At 40.4% G+C, this 22179-nt stretch overlaps 1 protein-coding gene across 1 annotated transcript in view; it reads left to right on the top strand.

The window, feature by feature from the left end:
- The first annotated feature begins 16254 nt into the window (after nucleotides 1-16254).
- LOC149978756 (uncharacterized) overlaps nucleotides 16255-22179 on the top strand; it is a 64491-nt gene continuing 58566 nt past the window's right edge. Inside the window, exon 1 of the mRNA XM_090195545.1 lies at nucleotides 16255-17860. The gene's annotated coding sequence lies outside the window, so the exon portion shown is untranslated. The remainder of the gene's footprint in view (nucleotides 17861-22179) is intronic.

Genomic DNA, 22179 nt, shown 5'->3' on the forward strand with positions numbered 1-22179 from the left:
CACAGTACTGCACTTTACAGCAACTCTTCATCAACTCTTCATCAACTCTTCATCAATGTCATCGTGTTTCCAAGCCACAGTACTGCACTTTACAGCAACTCTTCATCAACTCTTCATCAACTCTTCATCAATGTCATCGTGTTTCCAAGCCACAGTACTGCACTTTACAGCAACTCTTCATCAACTCTTCATCAACTCTTCATCAATGTCATCGTGTTTCCAAGCCACAGTACTGCACTTTACAGCAACTCTTCATCAACTCTTCATCAACTCTTCATCAATGTCATCGTGTTTCCAAGCCACAGTACTGCACTTTACAGCAACTCTTCATCAACTCTTCATCAACTCTTCATCAATGTCATCGTGTTTCCAAGCCACAGTACTGCACTTTACAGCAACTCTTCATCAACTCTTCATCAACTCTTCATCAATGTCATCGTGTTTCCAAGCCACAGTACTGCACTTTACAGCAACTCTTCATCAACTCTTCATCAACTCTTCATCAATGTCATCGTGTTTCCAAGCCACAGTACTGCACTTTACAGCAACTCTTCATCAACTCTTCATCAACTCTTCATCAATGTCATTGTGTTTCCAAGCCACAGTACTGCACTTTACAGCAACTCTTCATCAACTCTTCATCAACTCTTCATCAATGTCATCGTGTTTCCAAGCCACAGTACTGCACTTTACAGCAACTCTTCATCAACTCTTCATCAACTCTTCATCAATGTCATCGTGTTTCCAAGCCACAGTACTGCACTTTACAGCAACTCTTCATCAACTCTTCATCAACTCTTCATCAACTCTTCATCAATGTCATCGTGTTTCCAAGCCACAGTACTGCACTTTACAGCAACTCTTCATCAACTCTTCATCAACTCTTCATCAATGTCATCGTGTTTCCAAGCCACAGTACTGCACTTTACAGCAACTCTTCATCAACTCTTCATCAATGTCATCGTGTTTCCAAGCCACAGTACTGCACTTTACAGCAACTCTTCATCAACTCTTCATCAACTCTTCATCAATGTCATCGTGTTTCCAAGCCACAGTACTGCACTTTACAGCAACTCTTCATCAACTCTTCATCAACTCTTCATCAACTCTTCATCAATGTCATCGTGTTTCCAAGCCACAGTACTGCACTTTACAGCAACTCTTCATCAACTCTTCATCAACTCTTCATCAATGTCATCGTGTTTCCAAGCCACAGTACTGCACTTTACAGCAACTCTTCATCAACTCTTCATCAATGTCATCGTGTTTCCAAGCCACAGTACTGCACTTTACAGCAACTCTTCATCAACTCTTCATCAACTCTTCATCAATGTCATCGTGTTTCCAAGCCACAGTACTGCACTTTACAGCAACTCTTCATCAACTCTTCATCAACTCTTCATCAATGTCATCGTGTTTCCAAGCCACAGTACTGCACTTTACAGCAACTCTTCATCAACTCTTCATCAACTCTTCATCAATGTCATCGTGTTTCCAAGCCACAGTACTGCACTTTACAGCAACTCTTCATCAACTCTTCATCAACTCTTCATCAATGTCATCGTGTTTCCAAGCCACAGTACTGCACTTTACAGCAACTCTTCATCAACTCTTCATCAACTCTTCATCAATGTCATCGTGTTTCCAAGCCACAGTACTGCACTTTACAGCAACTCTTCATCAACTCTTCATCAACTCTTCATCAATGTCATCGTGTTTCCAAGCCACAGTACTGCACTTTACAGCAACTCTTCATCAACTCTTCATCAACTCTTCATCAATGTCATTGTGTTTCCAAGCCACAGTACTGCACTTTACAGCAACTCTTCATCAACTCTTCATCAACTCTTCATCAATGTCATCGTGTTTCCAAGCCACAGTACTGCACTTTACAGCAACTCTTCATCAACTCTTCATCAACTCTTCATCAATGTCATCGTGTTTCCAAGCCACAGTACTGCACTTTACAGCAACTCTTCATCAACTCTTCATCAACTCTTCATCAATGTCATCGTGTTTCCAAGCCACAGTACTGCACTTTACAGCAACTCTTCATCAACTCTTCATCAACTCTTCATCAACTCTTCATCAATGTCATCGTGTTTCCAAGCCACAGTACTGCACTTTACAGCAACTCTTCATCAACTCTTCATCAACTCTTCATCAATGTCATCGTGTTTCCAAGCCACAGTACTGCACTTTACAGCAACTCTTCATCAACTCTTCATCAACTCTTCATCAATGTCATCGTGTTTCCAAGCCACAGTACTGCACTTTACAGCAACTCTTCATCAACTCTTCATCAACTCTTCATCAACTCTTCATCAATGTCATCGTGTTTCCAAGCCACAGTACTGCACTTTACAGCAACTCTTCATCAACTCTTCATCAACTCTTCATCAATGTCATCGTGTTTCCAAGCCACAGTACTGCACTTTACAGCAACTCTTCATCAACTCTTCATCAATGTCATCGTGTTTCCAAGCCACAGTACTGCACTTTACAGCAACTCTTCATCAACTCTTCATCAACTCTTCATCAACTCTTCATCAATGTCATTGTGTTTCCAAGCCACAGTACTGCACTTTACAGCAACTCTTCATCAACTCTTCATCAACTCTTCATCAATGTCATCGTGTTTCCAAGCCACAGTACTGCACTTTACAGCAACTCTTCATCAACTCTTCATCAACTCTTCATCAATGTCATCGTGTTTCCAAGCCACAGTACTGCACTTTACAGCAACTCTTCATCAACTCTTCATCAACTCTTCATCAATGTCATCGTGTTTCCAAGCCACAGTACTGCACTTTACAGCAACTCTTCATCAACTCTTCATCAACTCTTCATCAATGTCATCGTGTTTCCAAGCCACAGTACTGCACTTTACAGCAACTCTTCATCAACTCTTCATCAACTCTTCATCAATGTCATCGTGTTTCCAAGCCACAGTACTGCACTTTACAGCAACTCTTCATCAACTCTTCATCAACTCTTCATCAATGTCATCGTGTTTCCAAGCCACAGTACTGCACTTTACAGCAACTTTTCATCAACTCTTCATCAATGTCATCGTGTTTCCAAGCCACAGTACTGCACTTTACAGCAACTCTTCATCAACTCTTCATCAATGTCACTGTGTTTCCAAGCCACAGTACTGCACTTTACAGCAACTCTTCATCAACTCTTCATCAATGTCACTGTGTTTCCAAGCCACAGTACTGCACTTTACAGCAACTCTTCATCAACTCTTCATCAATGTCATCGTGTTTCCAAGCCACAGTACTGCACTTTACAGCAACTCTTCATCAACTCTTCATCAATGTCACTGTGTTTCCAAGCCACAGTACTGCACTTTACAGCAACTCTTCATCAACTCTTCATCAATGTCATCGTGTTTCCAAGCCACAGTACTGCACTTTAGAGCAACTCTTCATCAACTCTTCATCAACTCTTCATCAATGTCATCGTGTTTCCAAGCCACAGTACTGCACTTTACAGTAACTCTTCATCAACTCTTCATCAATGTCATCGTGTTTCCAAGCCACAGTACTGCACTTTAGAGCAACTCTTCATCAACTCTTCATCAACTCTTCATCAATGTCATCGTGTTTCCAAGCCACAGTACTGCACTTTACAGCAACTCTTCATCAACTCTTCATCAACTCTTCATCAATGTCATCGTGTTTCCAAGCCACAGTACTGCACTTTAGATCAACTCTTCATCAGCACCTATTAGGACTGTATTGAGTAGAATGCTCAGCTGGGCATCGGTCCTGAAACGAGCGTTCAAAACAACACTGTGATGAAACATACAACCCACCAACAGGATGCCAGTTGAGCCGGAGGCTGGGAGGACAGAGTAGGCCTAGTGATAGTGTTTACCTGTCTCCTGCAATGGAGATTACAACGAGATGTAGCCAGCCAGCGACCATTGGTTGAGTAGCAGGGCGTGTTTAGAAGCATCAGTATCTGTCTGTGACCTTAAAACTTAAGAGTACCTAAGTACTTAACACTGGGACATGATGAGTGGAACTGCATGTAGAACATTGTCATGTAGGATGTGTGTAGATGTGTAGGATTTGATGACCCCTCATCACTGATTCAGTACCTATAGGCCTGTGTCTGACCATGCCACTTTGTGACTCATTACGTCCGTTAGCTCGTTAACTCGTCTGTATTGGTGACTGTAACCATGGCAGCATGTCTAACGACCAACCCCCACCTCACCCTGTCTCCTCCGCTCCTCCAAGGTCGGTGCTACCAGCTAAACGGACAGCCGGGGCGCAGGCCAACGGAGCAGGACCAGGACACATCTGTCTGTTTGGATCCTTATGTGGTCATTCAATGAGGCGTCAGGGCCGCATGTCGCCCAGCAAGTCCGTCTGGCATCTGTCTGTTGGCTCGGTGTTGTGTCTGTCACGCTCAAACAGCGACAATTTAATGTGGCCAACTTTTATTGAGTGGGTCAGACATTGTTGGCCGGATGAAGTGGAATTTCTCTGGCTGTGATTTTAAATTGAGCCGCTCATTAGCCCCTCGAAACGAATGACTTTATTAATCTCCTGGGGGAAATTGATTTGGGAAATGGATAACGACCGTTCGCAGGTTTTGGAGTTCTATGCTATCATGTTTGGCTTAAAACCTTTCATTAATATAACAGAGGAAATCCCTTACAATATATAGTTTAATTAATATAACAGCTCCAGGTTAACTGTTGAAGGGGATATATAGTTTAATTAATATAACAGCTCCAGGTTAACTGTTGAAGGGGATAGTTTAATTAATATAACAGCTCCAGGTTAACTGTTGAAGGGGATATATAGTTTAATTAATATTACAGCTCCAGGTTAACTGTTGAAGGGTATAGTTTAATTAATATAACAGCTCCAGGTTAACTGTTGAAGGGGATATATAGTTTAATTAATATAACAGCTCCAGGTTAACTGTTGAAGGGGATATATAGTTTAATTAATGTAACAGCTCCAGGTTAACTGTTGAAGGGGATATATAGTTTAATTAATGTAACAGCTCCAGGTTAACTGTTGAAGGGGATATATAGTTTAATTAATGTAACAGCTCCAGGTTAACTGTTGAAGGGGATATATAGTTTAATTAATATAACAGCTCCAGGTTAACTGTTGAAGGGTATAGTTTAATTAATATAACAGCTCCAGGTTAACTGTTGAAGGGGATATATATAATTTAATTAATATAACAGCTCCAGGTTAACTGTTGAAGGGGATATATAGTTTAATTAATATAACAGCTCCAGGTTAACTGTTGAAGGGGATATATAGTTTAATTAATATAACAGCTCCAGGTTAACTGTTGAAGGGGATATATAGTTTAATTAATATAACAGCTCCAGGTTAACTGTTGAAGGGGATATATAGTTTAATTAATATAACAGCTCCAGGTTAACTGTTGAAGGGGATATATAGTTTAATTAATATAACAGCTCCAGGTTAACTGTTGAAGGGGATATATAGTTTAATTAATATAACAGCTCCAGGTTAACTGTTGAAGGGGATATATAGTTTAATTAATATAACAGCTCCAGGTTAACTGTTGAAGGGGATAGTTTAATTAATATTACAGCTCCAGGTTAACTGTTGAAGGGAATATATAGTTTAATTAATGTAACAGCTCCAGGTTAACTGTTGAAGGGTATAGTTTAATTAATATAACAGCTCCAGGTTAACTGTTGAAGGGGATATATAGTTTAATTAATGTAACAGCTCCAGGTTAACTGTTGAAGGGGATATATAGTTTAATTAATGTAACAGCTCCAGGTTAACTGTTGAAGGGGATATATAGTTTAATTAATATAACAGCTCCAGGTTAACTGTTGAAGGGGATAGTTTAATTAATATAACAGCTCCAGGTTAACTGTTGAAGGGGATATATAGTTTAATTAATATAACAGCTCCAGGTTAACTGTTGAAGGGGATATATAGTTTAATTAATATAACAGCTCCAGGTTAACTGTTGAAGGGGATATATAGTTTAATTAATATTACAGCTCCAGGTTAACTGTTGAAGGGTATAGTTTAATTAATATTACAGCTCCAGGTTAACTGTTGAAGGGGATATATAGTTTAATTAATATTACAGCTCCAGGTTAACTGTTGAAGGGTATAGTTTAATTAATATAACAGCTCCAGGTTAACTGTTGAAGGGGATATATAGTTTAATTAATGTAACAGCTCCAGGTTAACTGTTGAAGGGGATATATAGTTTAATTAATATAACAGCTCCAGGTTAACTGTTGAAGGGTATAGTTTAATTAATATAACAGCTCCAGGTTAACTGTTGAAGGGTATAGTTTAATTAATATAACAGCTCCAGGTTAACTGTTGAAGGGGATATATAGTTTAATTAATATAACAGCTCCAGGTTAACTGTTGAAGGGGATAGTTTAATTAATATTACAGCTCCAGGTTAACTGTTGAAGGGGATATATAGTTTAATTAATATAACAGCTCCAGGTTAACTGTTGAAGGGGATATATAGTTTAATTAATATAACAGCTCCAGGTTAACTGTTGAAGGGGATATATAGTTTAATTAATGTAACAGCTCCAGGTTAACTGTTGAAGGGGATATATAGTTTAATTAATGTAACAGCTCCAGGTTAACTGTTGAAGGGTATAGTTTAATTAATGTAACAGCTCCAGGTTAACTGTTGAAGGGTATAGTTTAATTAATATAACAGCTCCAGGTTAACTGTTGAAGGGTATAGTTTAATTAATGTAACAGCTCCAGGTTAACTGTTGAAGGGGATATATAGTTTAATTAATGTAACAGCTCCAGGTTAACTGTTGAAGGGGATATATAGTTTAATTAATATAACAGCTCCAGGTTAACTGTTGAAGGGGATATATAGTTTAATTAATGTAACAGCTCCAGGTTAACTGTTGAAGGGGATATATAGTTTAATTAATGTAACAGCTCCAGGTTAACTGTTGAAGGGGATATATAGTTTAATTAATATAACAGCTCCAGGTTAACTGTTGAAGGGGATATATAGTTTAATTAATATAACAGCTCCAGGTTAACTGTTGAAGGGGATAGTTTAATTAATATAACAGCTCCAGGTTAACTGTTGAAGGGGATATATAGTTTAATTAATATAACAGCTCCAGGTTAACTGTTGAAGGGGATATATAGTTTAATTAATATTACAGCTCCAGGTTAACTGTTGAAGGGGATAGTTTAATTAATATAACAGCTCCAGGTTAACTGTTGAAGGGGATATATAGTTTAATTAATATAACAGCTCCAGGTTAACTGTTGAAGGGTATAGTTTAATTAATATAACAGCTCCAGGTTAACTGTTGAAGGGGATATATAGTTTAATTAATATAACAGCTCCAGGTTAACTGTTGAAGGGGATATATAGTTTAATTAATATTACAGCTCCAGGTTAACTGTTGAAGGGGATAGTTTAATTAATATAACAGCTCCAGGTTAACTGTTGAAGGGGATATATAGTTTAATTAATATTACAGCTCCAGGTTAACTGTTGAAGGGGATATATAGTTTAATTAATATTACAGCTCCAGGTTAACTGTTGAAGGGGATATATAGTTTAATTAATATAACAGCTCCAGGTTAACTGTTGAAGGGGATATATAGTTTAATTAATGTAACAGCTCCAGGTTAACAGTTGAAGGGGATATATAGTTTAATTAATATAACAGCTCCAGGTTAACTGTTGAAGGGGATATATAGTTTAATTAATATAACTGCTCCAGGTTAACTGTTGAAGGGTATAGTTTAATTAATATAACAGCTCCAGGTTAACTGTTGAAGGGGATATATAGTTTAATTAATATAACAGCTCCAGTTTAACTGTTGAAGGGTATAGTTTAATTAATATTACAGCTCCAGGTTAACTGTTGAAGGGGATATATAGTTTAATTAATATAACAGCTCCAGGTTAACTGTTGAAGGGGATATATAGTTTAATTAATATTACAGCTCCAGGTTAACTGTTGAAGGGTATAGTTTAATTAATGTAACAGCTCCAGGTTAACTGTTGAAGGGTATAGTTTAATTAATATAACAGCTCCAGGTTAACTGTTGAAGGGGATATATAGTTTAATTAATATAACAGCTCCAGGTTAACTGTTGAAGGGTATAGTTTAATTAATATAACAGCTCCAGGTTAACTGTTGAAGGGTATAGTTTAATTAATATAACAGCTCCAGGTTAACTGTTGAAGGGGATATATAGTTTAATTAATATAACAGCTCCAGGTTAACTGTTGAAGGGGATATATAGTTTAATTAATATAACAGCTCCAGGTTAACTGTTGAAGGGGATATATAGTTTAATTAATATAACAGCTCCAGGTTAACTGTTGAAGGGGATATATAGTTTAATTAATATAACAGCTCCAGGTTAACTGTTGAAGGGGATATATAGTTTAATTAATATAACAGCTCCAGGTTAACTGTTGAAGGGGATATATAGTTTAATTAATATAACAGCTCCAGGTTAACTGTTGAAGGGGATATATAGTTTAATTAATGTAACAGCTCCAGGTTAACTGTTGAAGGGGATATATAGTTTAATTAATATAACAGCTCCAGGTTAACTGTTGAAGGGGATATATATAGTTTAATTAATATAACAGCTCCAGGTTAACTGTTGAAGGGGATAGTTTAATTAATGTAACAGCTCCAGGTTAACTGTTGAAGGGGATATATAGTTTAATTAATATAACAGCTCCAGGTTAACTGTTGAAGGGTATAGTTTAATTAATATAACAGCTCCAGGTTAACTGTTGAAGGGGATAGTTTAATTAATATAACAGCTCCAGGTTAACTGTTGAAGGGGATATATAGTTTAATTAATATAACAGCTCCAGGTTAACTGTTGAAGGGGATATATAGTTTAATTAATATAACAGCTCCAGGTTAACTGTTGAAGGGGATATATAGTTTAATTAATATAACAGCTCCAGGTTAACTGTTGAAGGGGATAGTTTAATTAATGTAACAGCTCCAGGTTAACTGTTGAAGGGGATATATAGTTTAATTAATATAACAGCTCCAGGTTAACTGTTGAAGGGTATAGTTTAATTAATATAACAGCTCCAGGTTAACTGTTGAAGGGGATAGTTTAATTAATATAACAGCTCCAGGTTAACTGTTGAAGGGGATATATAGTTTAATTAATATAACAGCTCCAGGTTAACTGTTGAAGGGGATATATAGTTTAATTAATATAACAGCTCCAGGTTAACTGTTGAAGGGGATAGTTTAATTAATGTAACAGCTCCAGGTTAACTGTTGAAGGGGATATATAGTTTAATTAATATAACAGCTCCAGGTTAACTGTTGAAGGGGATATATAATTTAATTGATATTACAGCTCAAGGTTAACTGTTGTCATGACGTTGGCCTCTCTGAGTATAGCAACCCCATCCCCCTCTCCCTGCCTCCGCCTTTCCTCCTTCAACTAGGCTGCTGTGGTCAGAGGTCGTAAATTCCTCAGAAGACCCTGCCTCATGGCCACACAGTATTAGAGAGAGGGTAAACTTTCATAGAGGACATAAGGAATCCTTCCACCTCACAGAACTTGAGGTACGAACAAATGTCATGTTCCAGAGAAAGTGTAAAAGATGGGTGAAGAATCCAGCTACGAACTGGTCCGTTTGTCACAACTTGGGAAGCTCATGGGAGATGGTGTGGTCACATTACCATAATGAAGTTTATATAATAGCCCCAGATATAAGGTTTACATCTAATTGTTGTATAAGATGAATGAGTGAATATGATACTGTTTACACAATTTTACAATGTGATTTTGGACTGTGTAATGAAGGAAAACTCAAAAAGGGAATTGGATTTGAACTAAATCAGAGGACCGCCCCTGAGCCCAGTTAGGGTCAGACATCCTGGACTGCCCCTGAGCCCAGTTAGGGTCAGGCGTCCTGGGACAGCCCTTTTCTGCCATTCCGATAAAACCCAACTTTGAGAAATTATCAGGAGACCATGTTTTTCTCCATCAGGAGGGGGACAAAGGTTGCAGACCATTGCAGAATATTTTAACCATACCACGTGGTTAAACGCTTAGACTATCAATACCGACAGAATAAGAACAAGCCTTTGATATTAATTACTAGTCTGCAGCTAGGAATTCGGTATCATTGAACGCGAAGAATGACAACCGCCGAAACATCCATTCTATAACGAATGTCACTTTGAACTATCCCCTCTAACCAAGACAGAGAGAGGGGGAGAGAGGGGGACAATTCTACAAAATAAATAACTTTTCACCAGCGATCAAGACGATACACTGAGCGTAAATATATATTGATTGCAATTGTTCCAAAATGAGTGAGCGTTCATGTGTAAAGGATTAGCATTTTAATTGTTATAATTATCACTCTGTAGTGACTTCTTGGTCGACCCCCCCCCAATGAGATATTTCAGTTTTACATTTTTTGTAAAATAGCAAAAATTTATTAAAACCTGTTTTGCTTTGTCATTATGGGATATTGTGTGTCGATTGATGAAGGGAAAAAACAATTTCATACATTTTACATTAAGGCAGGAAACGTAACAAAATGTGGAAAATGAAAGGACCCTGAATACTTTCCAAATGCACTATTTTTACCTTCAGTCTACCAGCAGTTCACCTCCGGTCTAACCCCGGTCTACCTCCAGTCTACCTCCAGTCTACCCTCAGTCTACCCCCAGGCTACCCCCAGTCTACCTCCAGGCTACCCCCAGTCTACCCCCAGGCTACCCCCAGTCTACCTCCAGGCTACCATCAGTCTACCCGTGGTCTACCCCCAGTCTACCTTCAGTCTACCTTCAGTCTACCTCCAGTCTACCTCCATTCTACCCTCGGTTTACCCTCAGTCGACTCCCAGTCCACCCCTCAGTCGACTCCAAGTCTACCCTCGGTTTACCTTCAGTCTACTTCCAGTCTACCTCCTGTCTACCCCCAGTCTACCCTCAGTCTACCCTCAGTCTACCCCCAGTCTACCCTCAGTCTACCCTCAGTTGACTTCCAGTCTACCCTCGGTTTACCTTCAGTCTACTTCCAGTCTACCTTCAGTCTACCTCCGGTCTACCTCCAGTCTACCTCCAGTCTTCCCCTAGTCTGCCCTTGGTCTTCCTCATGTCTTCTCCCGGTCTAACCCCGATCTACCTCCAGTCTACCTCCAGTCTACCTCCATTCTACCCCCGATCTACCTCCAGTCTATCTCCAGTCTACCCCCAGTCTACCTCCAGTCTACCTCTAGTCAACTCCCAGTATATCTCCAGTATACCACCAGTCTACCCTCAGGTTACCTTAAGTCTACTTCCAGTCTAACACCAGTCTACCCCCAGTCTACCTCCAGTCTACCCTATGTTTGCTTTCAGTCTACTTCCTGTCTACCACCAGTCTATCCCCAGTCTAACATCAGTCTACCTCCAGTCTACCATCAGTCTACCCCCGGTCTACCTCCTGTGTACCCCCAATCTACTTCCAGTCTACCCCCGGGCTACCTCTGGTCTACCTCCAGTCTACCCCCCGTCTACCCCTAGTCTTCCTCCAGTCTTCTTCCAGTCTTCCTCCAGTCAGCCCTCTGTCTATCCCGGTCTACCCCAGCGGTAGATTAATGACAGATTGCCATTGATTTTTTTATCATGGACTGTGGCTTAATGTCTCTGGGGTGGATGGATATGGTACTCAATGAACACTGACAGCTGAACAACAGCTGAGCTAAACGTAATAGGTTGGGTACCAGTCTGTTTGTGCTTACATTCCACTCCATGTACTATCTGTCATAATGCCAAACATATGTACTATCTGTCATAATGCCAAGCATATGCTTGGAGAGAGAAAAACGTTTGCCACATGACACAGAATACAAGGAGTGGAATGCATGTTAACACAAACCAGGTCTGGATTTCAGGATGGAACAACAGGGGATCAAAAACAATAACACAAGTGGTGGATTAGCTGTTTGTTCACCCGCACAATAACTAATAACCCATCCACAACCACCTGACTGTGTGATAAAGGGAAAACATGTTGCCCACACCTGACCCTCACTCGCAAATATAGAAAATGCGCTGTAGGCTTCAGTCAAAGACGGTGTAACGATTTGTTGACAGGGGGTGAAGGAGTTTTTGTTGCCTGATTTAGATATGGTTCTGGTTATAATTTTTGGTAGGCTATTTGTTAGTCAGCGTGTCTATAATTAGATACATACAGTTTCTCTTCTGTCATTAAATGTTGCCCTAGAAGACTAAATAAACCCTTGCTCATCAGAATAATGGCATGAACCGGTAGAAATAATGCTTCGATACATAGCCGTGGGGAGTAGGGGTGCTGAGGCTGCAGCACCCATAGGAAAAATCACAATAAAAATATATATATACAGTGTATTCAGAAAGTATTCAGACCCCTTCACTTTTTACACCTTTTGTTATGTTACAGCCTTATTCTAAAATTGAATAAATCGTTTTTCCCCCTCATCAACCTACACACAATACACCATGATGACAAAACTAAAACAGGTTTGTAGACATTTTTTCAAAAAATAAAAAACAAGTGAAATATCACATTGACATAAGTATTCAGACCCTTTACTCAATACTTTGTTGAAGCACCTTTGGCAGCGATTACAACCATGCATCTTCTTGGGTATGATTTTACAAGCTTGGCGCACCTGGATTTTGGGGAATTTCTCCTAATTTTATCTGCAGATCCTCTCAAGCTCTGTCAGGTTGGATGGGGAGCGTCGTTGCACAGCTATTTTCAGGTCTCTATAGAGACGTTGGATCAGGTTCAAGTTCGGGCTCTGGCTGGGCCACTCAAGGACATTCAGAGACTTCCCGAAGCCACTCCTGCCTTGTCTTGACTGTGTGCTTAGGGTCTTTGTCCTGTTGGAAGGTGAACCTTCACCCCAATATGAGGTCCTGAGAACTCTGGAGCAGGTTTTCCTCAAGGATCACTCTGTACTTTTCTCTATTAATCTTTCCCTCGGTCCTGACTAGTCCCCCAGTCCCTGTCACTGAATAACAGGACAATCATCCGCACAGCATGATTCTACCACCACCATGCTTCACCGTAGGGATGGTGACAGGTTTCCTCGAGACGTGACACTTGTCATTCAGGCCAAAAAGTTCAATTTATTTTAGAATAAATACTTTCCCGATGCGCTGTATATATATATATATATTATGTATATTATTACATTTTTTTTTTACAAATATTTGTTGACAAAGTAGTGCCCTGGGCCTTTACTACTATTAGCAGATCGATATAGACGTCTGAAAACGGAAAAGCATCTCAGCTTTGAAGTATCTGAGCTTTGCCAAAAAGGTAATTGTATAATTAAGGACAGTATATTGCAGGATTCAATAGTTGGAATTGTAAGAGTTGTTGCCCTGTCTCCTTCTCTGTGATGTCATTCTAATGGAATCCAGAAAGAACAAAACTCTGTCCCTTTCTCTGTGATGTCATTCTAATGGAATCCAGAAAGAACAAAACCCTGTCCCTTTCTCTGTGATGTCATTCTAATGGAATCCAGAAACAACAAAACCCTGTCCCTTTCTCTGTGATGTCATTCTAATGGAATCCAGATAGAACAAAACCCTGTCCCTTTCTCTGTGATGTCATTCTAATGGAATCCAGATAGAACAAAACCCTGTCCCTTTCTCTGTGATGTCATTCTAATGGAATCCAGATAGAACAAAACCCTGTCCCTTTCTCTGTGATGTCATTCTAATGGAATCCAGATAGAACAAAACCCTTTCTCTGTGATGTCATTCTAATGGAATCCAGATAGAACAAAACCCTGTCCCTTTCTCTGTGATGTCATTCTAATGGAATCCAGATAGAACAAAACCCTTTCTCTGTGATGTCATTCTAATGGAATCCAGAAAGAACAAAACCCTGTCCCTTTCTCTGTGATGTCATTCTAATGGAATCCAGATAGAACAAAACCCTTTCTCTGTGATGTCATTCTAATGGAACCCAGATAGAACAAAACCCTGTCCCTTTCTCTGTGATGTCATTCTAATGGAATCCAGATAGAACAAAACCCTTTCTCTGTGATGTCATTCTAATGGAATCCAGATAGAACAAAACCCTGTCCCTTTCTCTGTGATGTCATTCTAATGGAACCCAGATAGAACAAAACCCTTTCTCTGTGATGTCATTCTAATGGAATCCAGATAGAACAAAACCCTTTCTCTGTGATGTCATTCTAATGGAATCCAGATAGAACAAAACCCTTTCTCTGTGATGTCATTCTAATGGAATCCAGATAGAACAAAACCCTGTCCCTTTCTCTGTGATGTCATTCTAATGGAATCCAGATAGAACAAAACCCTGTCCTCAAGCATTTACATCAAAATGTCCAAAGTTGTGGACAAAGACACAAAACATTCACATCAAATTAAATATTTTTATTGAACAAATAACATGGAAAACAACCATTTTTTGTATATTCATTTACCATTACAAATCACTTAATGTAAATGTACATTTCTTTATTGTACAGAGGCTGGTCATCTACGTTGGACTTGTAGACTTTCCATCACAATGAAGAAAAACAATGAAGAAAAATACAAAAAACCATGAAGAAAAACAATGAAGAAAAACAATGAAGAAAAACCATGAAGAAAAACAATGAACAATACAGTACATTGAGACATCAAGTGATTTGTGATGATATGATGTGGCAGTTGGTAGAGCATGCTGCTTGTTAGGGTTGTGGGTTCGATTCCTGCAAAGGACCAGTATGAAATGTACACACAACTGTGAGTTGCTCTGGAAAAGAACATCTACTGAAAATGTATGAATAGACCATAACAGTTTTCATGTAGAAATAAGATGTATTTGCAAAGTATTTCAAGAAACTGGAAAACATATATAGTATTTTTATATTACCAAATACATTTAGTTAACATTTTTCACAAAAATAGTGCACTAGGCCTTTACTAGTCCCTTATCAACCGACAAATAATATAGACATCTTCAGCGTGGAAATAGAAACATGTGAAAACGACTAAACATGTTTCTGATAAGATCCCAGTTCGGCTTGGAGGCATATTTAACGTGGTTGAATGCTATCAGCTTTTATGAGGCTGATAAAGACAGCACCTCTACATACAGTACGGCATCTAACTGAGCATTCACATTCTCTGGAGTTGCCTGAATAAATCCTGTTTCTCCACCCGTGTTCTCCAGGAGTTCATAGTAAGACTATGTGTGTCCAGAATTCAGTTTCTGTTTAACCCACCTGAACAGTAGACTACAGTTCCCTTAAGATATAGGCCTATTTGAAGTCCCCATCTTGTGACTGTGGAATTTGTAGCGCCTCCCAATCATCACACAGAACACAGCAGCACTGCTATCCTCCTCTTTCACCACCTCACCAAATCTTTACCAAACACTTCTGTTCAGGCCCTCCCTTCTCTTCGTTGTCAACTCTCCTTTCACAGCTTGTATTGAATTAAACTCAGACGTTGTCCTTTTTGCCTCCGTGGATTGACGTTAACATGTATTGATCCTAAACCCGTCAGCCCTGCAGATATAACCGCAGGGACTGTGGCTTCTGCGTCAACCCCCATAGCACTAAATAACATGGCTCTTATTGGTAGTCAACACAGATGACAAATGAAACAGTAGTACTCTGTGGAAATCACTTGTAGGATGATGGGCTATGAGTGTCCAACGAACACACACTATGCTTGTATTATATCTGCAGTATGTTGCTCAGAACAGCATTAGTCTCTATACTCGCTGTCCATGGTGCTGATCTGTTACTTTCCCTCTATGTCCTCTCTCTCATAGGAAACAGAGAGCTTTGGTTGAGTTCAGTCATTACTCTCATCTGTCTCACGAGGTTTGCTACTGGAAGTCTGTCCCTCTTGCTAAATCTTCCATCTAACAGTGAACAGAATTTGAAAGATGGTATCCTATATTATGAATCAGCAACACTGGGCCTAGATTTCCAAGGTAACCATCAGACTTCAAAAGACAATCTTTATGCTTCAGTCCATTTATTTTCTTTATCTGCAAGAATAATTGTTGGCATGGCAACAGGGCTTGGTTATATCCCCCTCAGATTTCTCTTTAAGCCTTATTCATTCGGCAGTGAGTTAAACAAATCACAGCCCACATCTCCATGGAGATTCTTCTGGAACATTTAACGTTGATCTAGACTTGTCTCGTGCCCCTGTGCTGCCAGCCAGTCAGTTCTTCTATTGATGTGTGTAGGCCTATTTCCGTTGGCATTTCCCCTGTGTGCTAGGAGTGAGTGTGTGTCTGTCTCTCACTGTGTTTTCTATGACAGATTGAAAGAGAGCTAGATAAATACAGTACTGTATCTGTGCGCTTTCCCTTCTCCTCTCCGCCTCACTCCCCGCGCGCCTGTCCCTGTCGCTCTGCCGCCGCCGCCGCTGCTTTTGAATCACACAAGCGCGCGCCTAGTTATCCACCAAGTGATAATTGCGCAGCTGATTGTTTTCTGCGGAATTTCAACGGAAATCTCTCCTCCACCACCGAAGACCTTAGCGGGAGCCAGCTCGAGACTATTCCGCTTTTCGATGGGAAGAAGGGAAATGTGGTTGATAGAAACAGCTGGAAGTAGACTATATAGTTTTCCGGTTTTCGAGGTTAAATTGCCATTTCGACAAACATTCACTGTTTTTCCCACGCGGGGGACTGGGATTGTATCAGACTAACCCTTCCGTTTGCCAGAGAGACATTCTGGAACGTACCGGAACCAGGAGGGAGTTGTCAGTCAACAGGCATCAGGGAAAGCCTCCTCCGGTTGGGTTTGACGTTACCTGCTCCGTGTTGGGGTTCTCGCGCTCTCCACTCGCCTGAAGTGATGTGAATTCTCCGTAGTTGGAGAAGAACGTTCAGACATGAGCCGCGAGACAAGGAACGCCAGACAACCAGCGAGGACCTGGGATTTCAACAGACTAATGTGAAAACATTATCGTCTGTGGATTCAGAGGCAGCGAGAAAAGGGACGACGTGCGTTTTGCTATTTTACGCATTAATAATAACCTAACCACACTAAACTGTAAGGAAACCATTTAAAACATGTTTTGTATTTGCCTTATTCCAAAAAAATGAAGGTTGAACGTTAATCGTGCAGTTATTGAATAATTTGACCCGTTTTCGGTATGTTGGAGGGAATGGCTTGACTCTGGTGGTGAGAGCAGGAGAAAAGGGGGCATATCACCACCTGCGAGGGACTTCCAATGCTCTCTCCATCGATCCCCAGTCGATTTACCCACATTGAAGAATGAAGATACGGCACAACGAGTTCTAGTGGATAGCCTACAATAGTCGGTTCGCGTGGTGCGCGGGGGACGCCAACGCGAGCCTTCATGGATAGATTATCTCTGTAAATCAACTTGGATACAACTGTTATCATACTTTAAAACCCAGCAAAAACGGAAAAGGTTGGGGAATATTATTCATAAAGTGAAATAAAGCATGTGGATTATTGTTCCCAAGAGACACTCATTCCGCGCAGACATGGTGAACTGATGAGTTGCTAAAGCTACAAAGAATATATCAGACCCGATTCTGATCTTCTCGCTTTGAAACCGACCGCTGCCGTGTGTTTTTAAGTGTACAGGTGGTCCATCATTTTAAGGTCGCATAATTTGCAACTATGTTATGTGAATGTCTTCACCGTCTCAGCTGGAATGTGTATACTTCGGATTCCCTGACTTATTCCTGACTGGATATTGGCAACTGTTTTGGGGGATTTGAGCAAGTTAAGATAGAAGACATAGAAGAATAGTCTCGGTGTTGTGTGAGAATTTCCCTCTTCTCCTCAACGACTGGCGACGCAGCACTCATTGATGTCAGAAAAGGTAAAACACAAATACTTATTTTACTCATTTTTGATTTCTGTTGTTTTATGCACGCACATAACCTACACGCACGCACACACACGTAATGTGATGTGGATATGCTATTTATTTGATCAGACACGTCTAGAGATGTAGTAGAAGGGGTCACACGATGATATGACATGTCTGTGTGTGGCGTCACGCCCTTGTGCCCCCTCAGATTTGTCGAGTTTAAAAATGTTCCTATGTAAAATGAATGACTAAACTTCCTTTTTAAATTCACGTTTTACCATAATCTGTCAGCAGTATTTTGCATGGGGGGGGGGGGGCACACTGATTGGACAAGGCACATTCTCCCTAGTAAGTGGCTCCTTTCAAGGTGCACCACGGAGCAAAGCTTTGCATAGAATTAGACATAATGACTATGGCTTTAGAATCCAGGGGAAAAAAGTTGTTTCAGGTTGTTTGAAAAATGCTAAATTCGCCAACTTCCGGAGGGGAGCTGATCCCACCTCGGACCTCCCTCCAACCAACCACAGGTATCTCGTGCCACTACTAAAATAAAGGGTATGACGCCCCAGTGTGTGCGCATGTGCGTGAGAGTGTACGTGCGTGAACAAATGCCGGTGATTAAATTAGGTCTGTTACCGGTCAACGGGTAGCCGGTACAGGGGTGACAAGGCGGCGCGCGCTGAATGTGTTCTTAACCGTAACCTACATTCTCAATTGAGTCCGATATCGAGCTACAACAAGTCATGATAATCTCAATAAACTCTTCTGTTCTCTTGGCTGAAAGGGAGACCTTAGATCAGTACTCTCCAACCATGTTCCTGGAGAGATATTCCCTTATAGGTTTTCACTCCAACCATGTTCCCGGAGAGAGCCCTGCCTTAGATTAATCATATATCATTTCACTCATTCAACCACACCAATGTATCAGGAGAAAGATGAGGTGATGGTGTGAGGTCTGTAAAAGCCTTACAATTAATGGGTTTACCGGTTGATTGATTATGTGGCTGCCTCCAGCGCATCGACCATTGATGGAATATTTACTTTAGATAGTGGTTCACAGACAGTAGATTTGTGTTGAATATTTCAAATAAAATTATATAAATGTGTGACTAGTCCACTGACACTGGGGTCACCTTTATCACCACTGACACATGTTAGCATATCCTAGGACACTCTCACATGTTGGCATATCCTAGGACACTCACACATGTTGGCATATCCTAGGACACTCACACATGTTGGCATATCCTAGGACACTCACACATGTTGGCATATCCTAGGACACTCACACATGTTGGCATATCCTAGGACACTCACACATGGTGGCATATCCTAGGACACTCACACATGTTGGCATATCCTAGGACACTCACACATGTTGGCATATCCTAGGACACTCACACATGTTGGCATATCCTAGGACACTCACACATGGTGGCATATCCTAGGACACTCACACATGTTGGCATATCCTAGGACACTCACACATGTTGGCATATCCTAGGACACTCACACATGGTGGCATATCCTAGGACACTCACACATGTTGGCATATCCTAGGACACTCACACATGTTGGCATATCCTAGGACACTCACACATGTTGGCATATCCTAGGACACTCACACATGGTGGCATATCCTAGGACACTCACACATGTTGGCATATCCTAGGACACTCACACATGTTGGCATATCCTAGGACACTCACACATGTTGGCATATCCTAGGACACTCACACATGTTGGCATATCCTAGGACACTCACACATGTTGGCATATTCTAGGACACTCACACATGTTGGCATATCCTAGGACACTCACACATGTTGGCATATCCTAGGACACTCGTCACATGTTGGCATATCCTAGGACACTCTCGCATGTTGGCATATCCTAGGACACTCACACATGTTGGCATATCCTAGGACACTCACACATGTTGGCATATCCTAGGACACTCACACATGTTGGCATATCCTAGGACACACACATGTTGGCATATCCTAGGACACTCACACATGTTGGCATATCCTAGGACACTCACACATGTTGGCATATCCTAGGACACTCACACATGTTAGCATATCCTAGGACACTCTCACATGTTGGCATATCCTAGGACACTCGTCACATGTTGGCATATCCTAGGACACTCACACATGTTGGCATATCCTAGGACACTCACACATGTTGGCATATCCTAGGACACTCACACATGTTGGCATATCCTAGGACACTCACACATGTTGGCATATCCTAGGACACTCACACATGTTGGCATATCCTAGGACACTCTCACATGTTGGCGTATCCTAGGACACTCTCACATGTTGGCATATCCTAGGACACTCTCACATGTTGGCATATCCTAGGACACTCACACATGGTGGCATATCCTAGGACACTCACACATGTTGGCATATCCTAGGACACTCGTCACATGTTGGCATATCCTAGGACACTCGTCACATGTTGGCATATCCTAGGACACTCACACATGTTGGCATATCCTAGGACACTCACACATGTTGGCATATCCTAGGACACTCACACATGTTGGCATATCCTAGGACACTCACACATGTTGGCATATCCTAGGACACTCCCACATGCCGAGGGAGAGAAAAGGCTTCTTTAGTTCTTTCTCCAGTCTTATTTGTATCCTATCTAATATCTCTAATTGACCAACGGTGTGCTGTTTACACTGTTCGTTGTTCCCCTTTACCTCTATTTGACCAACAGGGGGCTCCGTGTCCACTCTCTGTGGTGCCACTTTACCTCTAATTTAGCAACAGGGGGCGCTGTTTACACAAATTCTATGTCTTTTCCCCAGTGATATGTCTTAGTGATTATGTGCTGCTGTTTTCGTTCTCTACATCTGAAATGGTATAGAGAAAAACATGTGTTTCCTGCCCTGGGTTCTGCTGCATCAAACTAACGATATGTGTCATTGGCTGTCTGGGAAGAGGAGGAGGTGTCTTCGATCATTTTGTGTGTGTGTGTGTGTGTGTGTGTGTGTGTGTGTGTGTGTGTGTGTGTGTGTGTGTGTGTGTGTGTGTGTGTGTGTGTCACTGCACTTTCCCACACCAGTTACAAAGACAGAAACACACATGGTTGCATGAATAAATGGATGGTATGTGGTATTTTATTAGGGTCCCCATTAGTTGTTGCGAAAGCAGCAGCTCCTCTTCCTGGTGTCCAACACAGAACATGAACCATGACATAATACAGAACATTAACAGACAAGATCTACTGAAGGACAAAACTACATCAATAAGAAAACACACACATAGCCTTCATATCAGTACAAACAAACACACTATCTAGGTCAAACAGGGGCGAGGCCGTGAGGTGTTATTGTGAGGTGTTATTTTGTGAATGGATGGATGGGTTGGATACACAAATGAATGGAAATGAATGGATGGATCACGAGATAAACAAATGCAAAATATGGAACAGCGGTTTATGAGACAGAAACACACATAATTGCATAGATGGATGTCTGGACAGGCAGAGGGGTTGGATAAACACGTTCATGGCATTGCTGAACGCATTAGTACATATACCTACACTGTAATGCATTAGTACATATACCTACACTGTAATGCATTAGTACATAAAGCTACACTGTAATGCATTAGTACATATACCTACACTGTAAAGCATTAGTACATATACCTACACTGTAATGCATTAGTACATATACCTACACTGTAAAGCATTAGTACATATACCTACACTGTAATGCATTAGTACATATACCTACACTGTAATGCATTAGTACATATACCTACACTGTAAAGCATTAGTACATATACCTACACTGTAATGCATTAGTACATATACCTACACTGTAAAGCATTAGTACATATACCTACACTGTAAAGCATTAGTACATATACCTACACTGTAAAGCATTAGTACATATACCTACACTGTAATGCATTAGTACATATACCTACACTGTAATGCATTAGTACATATACCTACACTGTAAAGCATTAGTACATATACCTACACTGTAAAGCATTAGTACATATACCTACACTGTAATGCATTAGTACATATACCTACACTGTAATGCATTAGTACATATACCTACACTGTAAAGCATTAGTACATATACCTACACTGTAATGCATTAGTACATATACCTACACTGTAATGCATTAGTACATATACCTACACTGTAATGCATTAGTACATATACCTACACTGTAATGCATTAGTACATATACCTACACTGTAAAGCATTAGTACATATACCTACACTGTAATGCATTAGTACATATACCTACACTGTAAAGCATTAGTACATATACCTACAC

This window comes from Oncorhynchus mykiss, chromosome 13 (assembly GCF_057628025.1).
Source record: "Oncorhynchus mykiss isolate SJ-2025 chromosome 13, ASM5762802v1, whole genome shotgun sequence".
In the NCBI taxonomy this organism is placed as follows: domain Eukaryota; kingdom Metazoa; phylum Chordata; class Actinopteri; order Salmoniformes; family Salmonidae; genus Oncorhynchus; species Oncorhynchus mykiss.